The sequence below is a fragment of the Malania oleifera genome, chromosome 4 (assembly GCF_029873635.1).
Source record: "Malania oleifera isolate guangnan ecotype guangnan chromosome 4, ASM2987363v1, whole genome shotgun sequence".
Taxonomy (NCBI): domain Eukaryota; kingdom Viridiplantae; phylum Streptophyta; class Magnoliopsida; order Santalales; family Ximeniaceae; genus Malania; species Malania oleifera.
This window is the reverse complement of record NC_080420.1, coordinates 62,851,373-62,865,723: the sequence shown is the minus strand read 5'-3', so window position 1 is coordinate 62,865,723 and position 14,351 is coordinate 62,851,373.

Sequence of the window (14,351 nt, the reverse complement as noted above, 5' to 3'; positions counted from 1 at the left end):
TTGGATGTTGGATCATCACTACTGACAAGGCTGTTCCCTCCGATTTCCAGCTCAGAGTGTCAGGCACCACATTTACTTTCCCTGTGTGATAGTTGATAGTGCAATCATAGTCCTCAATGAGCTCTAGCCATCTCCTTTGCCTCATATTCAATTTTTTCTGGTGAAGAAATACTTCAAATTTTTATGATCAGTGAAGATCTCACATTTTCCATTATATAGATCAGGCCTCCAGATTTTTAGAGTATACACCACTGTAGCCAACTCCAAATCATGTATTGGGTAGTTCTTTTCATATTCTTTAATTTGTTGAGAAGTGTATGCAATAACTCTCATGTGCTGCATCAACACACACCCGAGTCCCCTCTGGGACACATCACTGTATATAACAAATCCATCCTCTCCTAATGGAATAGTTAACACCGGTGCAAAGGCCAGCCGCTGCTTTAACTCTTGGAAGCTCCCCTCACAATCTTCAGTCCATTCAAACTTTACATTTTTTCGCGTGAGTTGTGTTAGTGGACTCGATAATCTAGAAAAACCATCCAAAAAATGTCGGTAGTACCCTGCAGAACCTAGGAAACTACTAATCTCCTGTATGTTCCCCAGTCTCACCCAATTCACCACCGCTTCTATGTTGCTTAGATCTACTAATATGCCATCCCCGGAGATCACATGCCTGAGGAAGGTAACCTGGCTCAACCAGAATTCACATTTCTTAAACTTAGTGAACAACTTTTTTTTTCTCTGAACACCTGTAATACCAGCCTCTGATGATCCTCGTGCTCTTCAAAACTCATTGAATAGACCAGTATATCATCTATAAAGACCACAAAAAACTAGTCTAAGTATTGATGGAATACCTTATTCGTCAGATCCATAAACGTTGTGGGTGCATTAGTTAGATCAAATGGCATAACTAGGAACTCGTAGTGACCATATCAAATCCTGAATGTTGTATTTGAAACATCCTCAACTTTAATTTTCACCTGATGGTATCCTAACCGAAAATTAATCTTGGAGTAGACCTGGGTCCCCAGAAGCAGATCAAATAAGCCATCGATTCTAGGAAGAGGGTACTTATTTTTTATCGTCACTTTATTTATCTTCCTATAATCGATGCACATCCTCATAGTTTCATCCTTCTTCTTCAAAAATAGAACTAGCGCTTTCCACGGTAACACACTAGGCATGATATGTCATGCCCCGAACCCGAAAATGGGACCCAGGGTGAAAATGTAACCTAACCTGTTCCTGTATCCAACAAAACATCCAAAGATACAGTACAATGAATGAGGTCCAACCCCGTGGGGTTCCCAGGCACCCTATACACATCCATATACAACAAAATATACGCAGCGGAAAAAAGAAAGGTCATTCTATACATACATGGTACCATACCAGAGTTTATACAACAGGAATCCAAGCTCCATAGCACAAAATAAAATTGGATTATCAACAATACTCCAAAATGACAAACCGAGCACAAAAGTCCTAGCACTTACCCAAGCGCTATTCGCGGTACACCGACCACTATGCTCCTACACTCAAAAGCTAGCTCCGATTACCCGAAGGACCTAAAAAATATGTACGTGCAGTAAGGGTCAAACACCTCTCAATAAAGAAGAATACATGTTATATCGGTGTGTGGCATTTGAGTATTATCATGTTGCAACATATACATAGTTAAATGTAGTTTTACTACTAATTTCACAACAGTGTATACATGCACACACACATGATCAAGCAACCCCGGTGTCGTCACACCCTTCGGCTCGAAGCCGGCTCGCGATAATTCAGCGTTGGCTCATAGCTAACCACAAAACACGATGCTACCGACACATGGCTAGTCCCAGAATCCCATGGTATTGTACCTACGCAAATTGGTGGATCCACACCCTTCGGTGATCAGCCGGTAAGACTCACGCCCTCGGATATAGAGCCGGACACTCTTGCCAACATGGTCAGCAATTTCATATGCCCTTGGATATAGAGCCAGACACTCTTAGTACTTGGAACAAATTCGGATCCCCATTCCTGCTCGCATTTAAACCAAACACAACATAAACATGCATGCTCATATAACTAGACAAACCACACCCATTTGGTAATCTAAAATCATAGTTTTCCAAACACATATAGTTTAAACAGGTCAAGGCACGACCATCCCTATAACACAGTATAAATCAACATATACATTCGGTTTTCAACAAAACTAGGGATGCAGCCCGTCGCCCCCTTTTCCCAAAACTGTAATCATGAAAAACCCATAATTTTCCCCCATTTGATCCCCCCAAATGAATAGCCAAAACACACACAGGACCGTGAACCACAGTTCTATCGAGTCCGATTTTGAAAATAACCGACATAAATAGATTCCTCTTACTTTTCCCCCAAATGGAAAATACTAAACTCTAAGGCCCCTAAACAGCGAATTGAGTTCCAAAACCTACAAATCCCAATACAGAAGGTACTCACAACACCATTATCTAAAAAATTACTAAATCAGAATTAAAACAAAGCCTTTCCCCGATTTTACGCTAAAACCCAAAAATGGCCGAAATAAAAATCCGATCTATAGAACTTGTAGAGAATCCTTCCACGATCCTTAAGGTAGCTTCGGATTAACGATTCTTGCTTCCTACGACGAAGAAATCTAGAGAAAGAGAGTGTATGGTGAGTTTCTAGAGAGATAGAGAGAGGATATTTAGATTTTTTAGTTGAGAAGTAATGAAAATTCCTTTTTATAGCCCTTGACCCAGCCGCCCTCGTCGACGAGATGGTGACCTCGTCGAGAAGCCTGAGATTTCCAGTTTCTTGAAATCCCTCGGCTTCTCCTCGTTGATGAGCCTCTAAACTTCATCAACGAGTAGAACAAAGCCTTCGTCGATGAAATCTGGCTTCGTTGACGAAGCTTGCTCAAATTCCAGTTTTACCCTTCTCTTAATTAATTAAATCCACCTATAACGGTTCAGGTTCTTACAACCTCTGCTCCTTACAAAACTTTTGTCCTCAAAATTTTCCATCTCTCATTCACAATTCAACATACAAGCAAATATATATATGCCATTCTAGAAAGAATTTGGCGACTACTACAACGCAGCCCCATCATAATATATACGTACCCTCACTTATGACGGAGGAATACCGTGGTCACATACATAAATTGTCTCAAGAATTCACAATAGCATACACTTCCAACAACTAACCACCTATCCCAACCTAAAGTAGAGAAATGTACACATACTCAAAACAATTGCGGATACTTTCGGCGTATTTTCGTTTCTAGTTCTCAACAAACTTCCTTAACCTCGTGGTTCCACCACAATACCTTTACTAATGGTACATCTTTGGTAACTTCTGAATTTTACGATTCAGAACCTGAATAGGTATCTCCTTATACGCTAAAGTATCCCCAATTTCCAAATCATTATAACTGATAACATGTGATGGATTCAGCACATATCTCCTTAACATAAACACGTGAAACACATCGTGGACCATCGAGAGTGCCGGGGGTAGTGCAATCCTATAAGCTACCAGACCCATTCACTTAAGAACCTCGAATGGTTCGATGTACCTTGGGCTCAGCTTGCCCTTCCTCCCAAATCTCATCACCCCTTTCATCAAAGCGATTTTCAAAAATACCTTACCTCCCACCTTGAACTCTAACTCATGATGGCGAACATCTGCGTAGCTTTTCTACTGACTCTGAGCTGATTTAATCCTTTCCCAGATCAAACCCACCTTTTCAGATGCCTTCTACACAAGTTTGGGTCGTAACACCTAATGTTCACCGACCTCATCCCAATACAAAGGAGATCAACACCTCTGACCATACAGAGCCTTGAACGGTGCCATCTCGATACTAACTTGGAAGCTTTTATTATAGGCAAACTCCACTAGTGGCATAAACTGTATCTAGTTACCACCGAAGTCCAATACACAAGCTCCCAACATATCTTCCAAGATCTGTATCATCGTCTCCGACTGTCCATCAGTCTGGGGGTGGAACGCTGTACTGAAAGTAAGCTTCGTCCCCAGTGCGTCCTGTAAGCTAGACCAAAATCGAGAAGTAAACCTCGGGTCTCGATATGATACAATGGACATCGGTACTTCGTGCATCATCACAATCTTATGTACGTACAAGTCTGCTAGCCTACTTAAAGAATAGCTAACCTTCATCGGTATAAATATAAGCAGATTTCGTCAATCTATCCACGATCACACAGATAGTATTCTGTCTGTGAAGAGCTGGTGTCAATTCGGTCACAAAGTCCATGGAAATATGCTCCTATTTCCACACCGAAATAGGCAAAGGCTGCAATGGCCTTACCGGCCTCTGATGTTCAGCTTTCACCTGCTGACACGTGTCACTGCTCCACAAACTGAGCAATCTGCCTCTTCATACTACTCCACCAAAAGGTCTTGCGTAAATCTAGATACATCTTTGTACTACCAGGATGTATCGTATATAATGAACGATGTGCTTCCTTTAGAATTGTTCTTCTGATCTCATCATCGTTCGGAACACATAACTTGATCCTAAACCTCAACACACCCCCTTTAGAGATGTTGAACTCGAAGGCTAATCCCTACTGTACCTTTTCCACAACCTCTGTTATCTCCGCATCACTAGCCTGCATGACTTTTATATGCTCAAACAAAGTCGGCAAGACCACCAAACTAGCAAGAAAAGTTTGATGATCACCATGCTAACTTGAGCTTTCCAGATCCACTTTGATGTGATGCTGAGCTACAACTGCAGATACTACAGCATGTTCTAACTTCCAAATCAATGCATCGGCTACCACATTAGCTTTTCTCGGGCGATAACTGATAACGCAATCGTAGTCCTTGATCAACTAAAGCCACCTTCTTTGCCTCATATTTAGCTACTTCTGTGTGAAGAAATACATGAGAATTTTGTGGTCAGTAAAGATCTCGCATTGCACACCATATAAATAGTGTCACCAGATCTTTAGTGCATATACCACAGCAGCTAATTCCAAATCATGCGTAGGATAATTCTTCTCATAATCTTTCAGTTGTCGAGAAGCATATGCTACTACTTCTCCTTGCTTCATAAGCACACATCCCAGACCTTTTAGTGATGCGTTGCTATAGATCACAAAACTACCATCCCCCAAAGGAATGGTCAAAATCGGAGTAGTAACCAGTCGGTGCTTCAACTCCTGAAAACACTGCTCGCAATCACTGGTCCATTCAAACTTGACCCCCTTCATGGTCAATCAAGTCCGAGGCCATACAATTTAGAGAAACCTTCCATGAACCGACGATAATAACTCGTTAGTCCCAGAAAACTTCGAACCTTCTGCACATTGTTCAACCTCATCCAATCAACCGCAACTTCAATCTTGCTAGGATCAATTGAGATACCATCCCTAGATACCACATGGCTTAGGAATGCAATCTGACCCAACCAGAATTCACACTTCTTCAGCTTAGCATACAACTTCTTCTCTCGCAGAACCTGTAATACTAACCTCATATGGTTCTCATGCTCTTCCGAATTACTCGAGTATACCAAAATATCATCAATGAACACCATTACGAACCGGTCTAGGTACTCATGGAAAACCCTATTCATCAGATCCATGAACACCGCTGGAGCATTCGTTAACCCAAAAGGTATGACTAAGAACATGTTGTGGCCATATCTGGTTTGAAAAGCCATTTTAGCAACATCCTCATATCTAACCCTCACCTAATGATATCCTGACCACAAGTCGACCTTCGAAAAGACCCACATCCCCTGCAACTGGTCAAAGAGATCATCTATACAAGGTAAAGGACAGCGATTCTTCATAGTCACCTTGTTAATCTCATTGTAATCAATGCATATCCGCATCGACCCATCCTTCTTCTTCACAAACAATACTGGACCTCCCTAGGGCAAAACACTTGGTCAAATGAAACCCCTGTCCAGTAATTCCTACAACTGCTCCTTCAATTCCTAAAGTTCCACTGGAGCCATTTGGTACAAAGCTTTAGAGATCGGTGCCTTACCAGGCAGCAATTCTATCGCAAACTCCACCTCACAATCCAAAGGCAAACCAGGTAAATCTTTTGGAAATACATCCAGGAACTCATTGACTACCTGAATATCCTTGAGTCTTAACTCATCCTACAGCGGGTCCTTCACACAAGTTAGGTACCCCTGACACCCATCTAAGAGTGACCTCCTTGCCTAGCGTCGAACACACACACGATCCCATAAACTCATACTCCTTCTCCCCAGGAGGTTTGAAAACCACTACCTTCCTACGACAGTCGATCACAGCATAATTGGAGAATAACTAATCCATCCCCAGAATGATATCGAACCCCGACATATTGTACACCATAAAATTCACCGATAGCAGCCTTCCTTGAATTACCACTGGGAAGTCATCCAACATCCTATTATAGAATGATACACTCCTAGATGGTGTAGCAACAAATAACACCTCATTTATGACTTGGGTCTCAACCCCACATAATTTAACAAACTCAAGATACAAAAGAATTGGTCGCACCCAAATAAAAAAAAATAGAAGCCTTATTTGAAAGCAGTATTAAGGTACCTGTCACTACGTTCCCTACATGTTCAGCATTCACTGGAGTAAGAGAGTATACTTTGGCCAGAGCTGTATTCGCCTGAATGGTTCTCCGAGGTATCTGATTGCTCCCCTAGTTCACACTGGATGCAGGCACGTCTTGCTTTGGTGCACGACAATCACGAAACATGTGATCTGATTGGCCACAGTTGTAGCAATTACCCCTAAATGACTGGCACTCGCCCTCATGCCATTTATGGCATCTGGTACAAGGACCACTAACTTGGTCCCCCTGAGACCCCTGGCGCTCAGCATTCTGATGGTAACCTAAGCCTTTGCTCTTCTCCTTCCATGATCTGTAACGAGATCTAAACTAAAAACCAGAAGGTGCTGACCTGTTCTTTAGCTCCTAATCCACCTCATCATCTCAGATACCAGTCTCAATCATAGTAGTTTTATCCACTAAAACTGAGAACTCGTGGATCTGAATTATACCCACCAATCTGTGGATGTCCTTCCTTAGACCATTCTTGAATCTTCGAGTCTTCTTAAACTCATTCGAGATCAAACACAGTGCGAATCAGGATAGCTCTATGTACCGAGTCACATAACCCTGCACCATCATACTCCCCTGAGTCAGAGCAGAAAACTCATTTGCCTTAGCATCACGTATAAAAGCTAGGAAGAACACCTCCTTGAAACGGCTCCATGCCATCTCCTCAGGACCACCCCTCTACTTCTCTAGCAGACTCATTGCAGTCCACCATCAACTCGCCTCCCTAGATAGCTGAAAGGTAGCATAGAGTACTCGCTACTTATTCGTGCAGTGCAGGACCTCCAAGATCCTCTTAATCTTCTTCACCCAGTCATCTGCTATCATTGGATCATGTCCCCTAAAGAACGTCGGAGGATGCATGCATGTGAACCTCTTAATGGTGCACCCCGCATCAATAGAAGAGCATTCGTGTCTCCTCATACTCCGCTCGATCTCTTAAAAAAATTGCCTCATCAAACCTCGAGGCACAGAAGGAGACTCATCACTTGCAGTCTCCTTAGAGCCACTTCACAGATCGTTATCCTTAGGCTCCATTCTGAAAACATAATAGAAATCTATCAATACTCCTATAGCACGTATAGTTAACACAATTATCTATTACCAATCATGTTAACTACTCCCTGCTTGGTTTAGGTCTATCCTCTCACACCGACATGAAAGTCATCAATGGTTTGCCCTGCTTTTACTGAAATCATCATTCTAGGAAAAACACGTAATACCGCTGACAAGTCCCATTCTAGCAATGGAACAATCCTCAAGCAACTCTACCCACATCCAACATCCTATGCTTTAGTATGTACTTACAGCTAAGCCTAACCAAGTCTACAAGACCTAACAACTTGGTTAGCTCTAATACCAAGCTGTCACGCCCCGAACCCGAAAATGGGACCCAGGGGTGAAAATGTAACCTAACATGTTCTTGTATCCAACAAAACATCTAAAGATACAGTATAATGAATGAGGGTCCGACCCCGTGGGGTTCCCAGGCACCCTATACACATCCATAGACAATAGACTATACGCAGCGGGAAAAAAAAGGTCATTCTATGCATACATGGTACCATATTAGAGTCTATACAATAGGAGTCCAAGCTCCATAGCATAAAATACAACTCGATTATCAACCATACTCCAAAATGAAAACTCGAGCACAAATGTCCAAGCACTTACCCAAGCACTATCCGCGGTACACCGACCACTACGCTTCTACCCCCAGAAGCTAGCTCCGGTTATCGAAAGGACCTGAAAAATATGTACGTATAGTAGGGGTGAGACGCTTCTCAGTAAGGAAGAATAAAGGTTATATCGGTGTGTGACATTTGAGTGTTATCATGATGCAACATATACACAGTTAAATGTAGTTCCAGTACTAATTTCACTACAGTACACACACACACACACATGATCAAGCAACCTCGATGTCGTCACACCCTTCAGCTCGAAGCTAGCCCGCGATAATTTGGAGTTGGTTTGTAGCCAACCCGCAAAATATGGTGCCACCGACATATGGCTAGTCCTAGACTCTCATGGCATCATACTAGTGCACACTGGTGGATCCACACCCTTCGGTGATTAGTCGGTAAGACTCACACCCTCAGATATAGAGTTGGACACTCTTACCAACATGTCCAGCGATTTCATACGCCCTTGGATATAGAGCCGAACAATCTCAGTACCTGGAACAAATTCGGAACCCCATTCCTACTCGCATTTCAACCAAACACAACGTAAACATGCATGCTCATATAACCACACAAACCACACCCATTTGGTAATCTAAAATCATGGTTTTCCAAACAAATACAATTTAAACAAGCCAAGGCACGACCATCCCTATAACACAGTATAAATCAACATATACATTCGGTTTTCAACAAAACTAGGAATGCAGCCCGTCACCCCTTTTCTCAAAACTGTAATAATAAAAAACCCATTGTTTTCCCCCATTAAATCCCCCTAAATGAATAGCCAAAACACACACAGGACCGTGAACCACAATTCTACCGAGTTCGATTTCAAAAATAATCGACATAAAAAGATTCCCCTTACTTTTCCCCCAAATGGTAAATCTCGAACTCTAAGGCCCCTAAATAGCAAACTGAGTTCTAAAACCTACAAATCCCAGTACAAAAGGTACTCACAACACTGTTCTCTAAAAACTACCAGATCAGAATTGAAAACTAAGCCTTACATCGATTTTACGCCAAAACCCGAAAATGACTAAACTAAAAATCCGATCCATAGAACTTATAGAGAATCCTACCACGATCCTTGTGGTAACTTTGGATTAACGATTCTTGCTTCCTATGACGAAGAAATCTAGAGAGAGAGAGTGTGTATGGTGAGTTTCTAGAGAGATATAGAGAGTATATTTAGATTTCTTAGTTGAGAAGTAATGAAAATTCCTTTATATAGCCCTTGACTCAGCCGCCCTCATTGAAGAAATAGCATCCTCATCGATGAGGTCATATGGACAGTTCGTCGACGAGACGATGACCTCGTCGACCAACCTGAGATTCCCAATTTCCCAAAATCCCTCAACTTCTCCTCGTTGGCGAGCCTCTGAACTTCATAGATGAGCATAACAAAGACTTTGTTGAAAAAATATGGCTTCGTTGATGAAGCCTGCTCAAATTCCAATTTTACCCTTCTTTTAATTAATTAAACCCACCTATCACGGTTCAAATTCTTACATGATAAACCATTTATTCAACAAATCTTACAAGTGGCCTTTCAATTCTTTCAATTCAGCTAGAGCTATCCCCTAGGGTGCTTTAGATATCGGTGCCAATTCTAGAAGTAAATCCATTGTAAACTCGATGTCTCGATTTGGTGGTAAACCAGGTAACTCTTCTAGAAATGCATCTAGAAATTCTCGGACTACTGGAATATCAGCAAGCTTTAATTCTCCATCTAGTATCTCCCTTAGATAAGCTACATACGTATGGCAACCATCCCGAAATAACCTCCTTGCCTGAATTTCTGACATTAACTATGGCGAGATGTGTACACATGATCCCACAAATTTGATTTCCTACTTTCCTAGTGGTCTGAAGATCACCTCTTTTTTATGGCAATCACTGTTGGCATAGTTAGCGTCTGACCAATCCATACCTAATATTATATCGAACCCCTGCATGTCTAATATCACGAGAACGGTTGGTAATATCTTCTCCTAAATGCCAATTGAATAGTTTTAAGCACCCTTCTACACCTCACTACTGATCCAGTTGGCATGGCTACTAACAACTGAACATCTAACAACTGTGTCTCAACCTCTGATAATTTGACATACCCCAATGACATGAAATAATGATTGGCACCTAGTTTAAATAAAACAACAACTTTATATGATATAGCAATAAAAATACCTATCACAACATCACCTGCAGCCTCGGCATCTCGTGGCGTCAAGGCATAAACCCTCGTTGGGGCTATGTTCCTCTACTGGCCTCCACGGGGAACCTGGTGACCTCCCTGGAAAGGTCTAGGAGTTGGTGCATGAGTTGACGGTCCTTGACATGCTCGTACCATATGACTGACTTTCCTACATCGATAGCAAACGTTCTCTGCCATCCGACATTCACTCATATGTACCTAGGGTAAATGGGATAAGTCTGCTCACCTTGAAAACCACGGTGACCCATCATCTGCCTCTAGCCTCTACTATACTAATCTCCCCTCCATGGGCCCTGGTTGGTACCCGCCTGAAATCTCGAAGGCGTGGGTCTCTTTCTCTGGTTCAGTGTTCCCACATCTGTCTAATTGCTCTCCTCTACTACTGTGGCCCTGTCTACTAGTTCGGAGAAGTCCTGCACCTTTAGAATTGCCACTTGTTTAAAGATTTCCTACCTCAAGCCCCTCTCAAACATTCTTACCTTCTTATCCTCATCCGGTACAATGTAGGGAGCAAAACGTGATAGCTCCATAAACTTGGCCGCATACTGTTGAACCGTGAGATTTCCTTGAGTCAAATTCAGAAATTTTTCTACCTTAACCTCTCTGGCGGTAGTAGGAAAATAACAATCAAAGAAAATTTCTTTAAATTGGCCCCAAGTTATAATCGCTGGTACGGGTTTCTGTTCCTCTAGCAATTTAATGGTTGGCCACCATCTTTTATCCTCACCCATCAATTTATAGGTGGCATACAGGACCCTCTGATCATCTGTACAATGCAGCACCACCAGTATTTTCTCCATCTCTTACACCCACTTTTTCAGCAATTGCAGGGTCGACTCCCCATGAGAATGCAAGAGGATTCATTTTGGTGAACTTCTCTATCGTACAGCCCTGATCTGCAATTGGGCCTCCTCGCTCCTTGGAGCTCTGTTCAATCTCAGCCACAACTTGCTGAGCTACGCTATGCAAAATGGCATCAAAATCTCCACCGCCCATGGTAGAAGGCCAATCACCATCGTCATCACTAGCGTGAGCACTGCTATTTCCTAGATCCATCCTACAATAACACCAAAATAATATGATAATCTATACCTCATAACACTATACTTACATTAATATAACTAAGATATCCATATACCACTTATTTCTAATTTAAGGTTCAGTATTACCATATGGAAATAGAAATCAATGATAGTTTACTATGATTTTCTTGGAATCGTCACCCTAGGAAAATCACATAAACCACCCCAAAGTTCCTGTCTTGAAATTGTGAGATACAATCCTAAATTCTCACCTTAACTTCCCAACATTAACTCACTGAAATTCTGATCTATCCCAATTTCCATCCTCTCCCAAATCTATTCCTATACCCTAGTATTGTTCTACACTGTACACTATAGTCTACAGAAGCTAACAACCTAGGCTTTGATACCAAATTGTGACGACCCAAGAATTCATACCATTTTTTTTTTCTATATATAGACTGTAAAATTATATTACTCTGATACCCCCTTATAAAATCTACTATAATGTCTCGATCATAAGGTGGACACCAAGAATTCCTGTTCATAGAAACAAAACACATATAAAGTGGAAAACATAAATTACATCACCATAATTATAATACTAGAGTTTCAGTAATTTCAAAACATACATAAACATCTCTCCAAAATAATCCACCAAAACCCCTAGGAACTACTCAAAATTACAACTCCCAAAATCACATACCCTACAGACAGGGTAGTACAAGGGTCTCCTCTATCTCCAAGTCTGATTTGCTCGTCTAACTGGATCACCTGAAATGTTTATAAATACTTGGATGAGACAACTCTAAGTAAGAAGAAATATGTTATTGCCAGTGTATGGCAAATGAGTCTACTTGAGCAATATATTTATTAATTAGGATGTAACTGAGATAATATATAAGGATAAGATACATCATAACTCATACTTATGTCACTTAAAGTATAAGTGTTTATTAACTTTCTACTTAATCATACTTTTAGATACTATACACATACTTTCTGTTTTCTAAAAATCTATATACATATATATAACTGTGAAAACTTCCCTAGATGGATAACTATATGTCATGATTTAACCCCTATTGGCAGGGTTGTGCAGCCTGTGGGCTGGACTTAACATTGGCTGGCCTACCAGGATAAGTCAACTGAAAATCTCTATTGTCAGATTGGCCACCTCAACTTGGACTACCAAGGAGTCTTTGTCTCTCCCAAGGCACAATCGACTACTCATAAATTCCACACTTTATCTGAGATGTGTTGTTGCACTCTGAATTGTAATAGTTACAGTACCATGCTCTGTAATCTAAAATGGTCCATCAGGATATGATACTATATAATACTGTTATATATATATATATATACACACACACACACATATATGTATTACTATTTTATCATGATTTTGTAATAAACTGTGTTAACTATAACGCTGTAATAAACTGATCTATATAAGCTGTAATATTTGTACGTTATGGTTCTGAAATATGAATATCATGGTACTGTGAAAACTGTATATCATAGTTTTGTATAATCGTGTAAACTATAATTCTGTAAAACACTGTATAGCCATAGCTCTATAAATAAAATTGTATAATCTATATATCATGATTCTATAAAAACTGTATAATCATAGTTCTGTAAAAGTTGTATAGAATTCTATACTATACCAATATTCTCATGCCACACAATAATTAAAACTCATTAAATATAATTTGTAAAACTGTATAATTTCTTACTCTGAATTATTCAAAATCTTACCCTAGAAACCCATAATCATATACTATATTTTACTAATAAAAATCTGTAATTTAACTGGCATAACATATTTCCCTTACCTAACTGGCTGGGAGGCCTAACTCCAACTTTATCCTCACGCTCACATCATATCAAACTCAGAATCCTGAAATTGTATATTTCCTAATTCAATCAACCCTAACCCAGAATAATAACTATACTTGAATTTTCCCGAGGCTCACATATCTCATTTTATCCATGAAATCCTAAATCACTAACTATTTATCAACTTTACCTGAGTTCTTGGGGAAACTCCCATAGGGATCCTTAACCTATGCATGCAGTGTTCAAAACTCCAAACCCTATAACCACATCAACCCAAGTTTAATAAACTCAAACTCCAGTATATTTTTGTCTAACACAAATCTTGGGTCCAAAAATACCTAATAATCCTGAAAACCTTGAAATAAACCACTTACCCTGGTTTTGGGATGGTGCCTAAGAAACTCAAATCAACAATCCGCTCTGTCTATCTTGCAGAGAATCACCCCGAGATCATCATGGTAACTTTCGATCGTTGAAACTGAGTGAAAGTTAAGGAGTTGTCTCAAGAGGGGGGGGGGTGAATTGGATAACTTTCCTAATATTTATATACTTGTATAAATATTACCACAAAGATTAGTGTAACAAGTACAAATATCTTTTCACAAATAGTTCAATAAATTCCACATAATATTTGAGTAAGCTTGAAATATGTTTTTGCAAACCAAAAACAAATACAAACTTCCAAAGATATTGCAATGATAATGCAACACTCGGAAGTTTACCACAAGTCTTCTTAGGGTAGGCTTATTAGCAAAGCCTCCTAAGAAAACTTAGGTTATGCTCTCGAGAGAAAAATCTATTCAAACACTTCAAATAATGAGAGCAAAACCTTTTAGAATATGCACTCAAAGCACTTACAAATGATTTTGAACTTGAAGAGGTAAGCTAGGTGTTTGTAAGAAAGGTATGAGCAATACGAATCAAAAGGAGTATTTTTTCTTGAGAGAGAAATCTTTAATCCTTTTTGCTAATCAC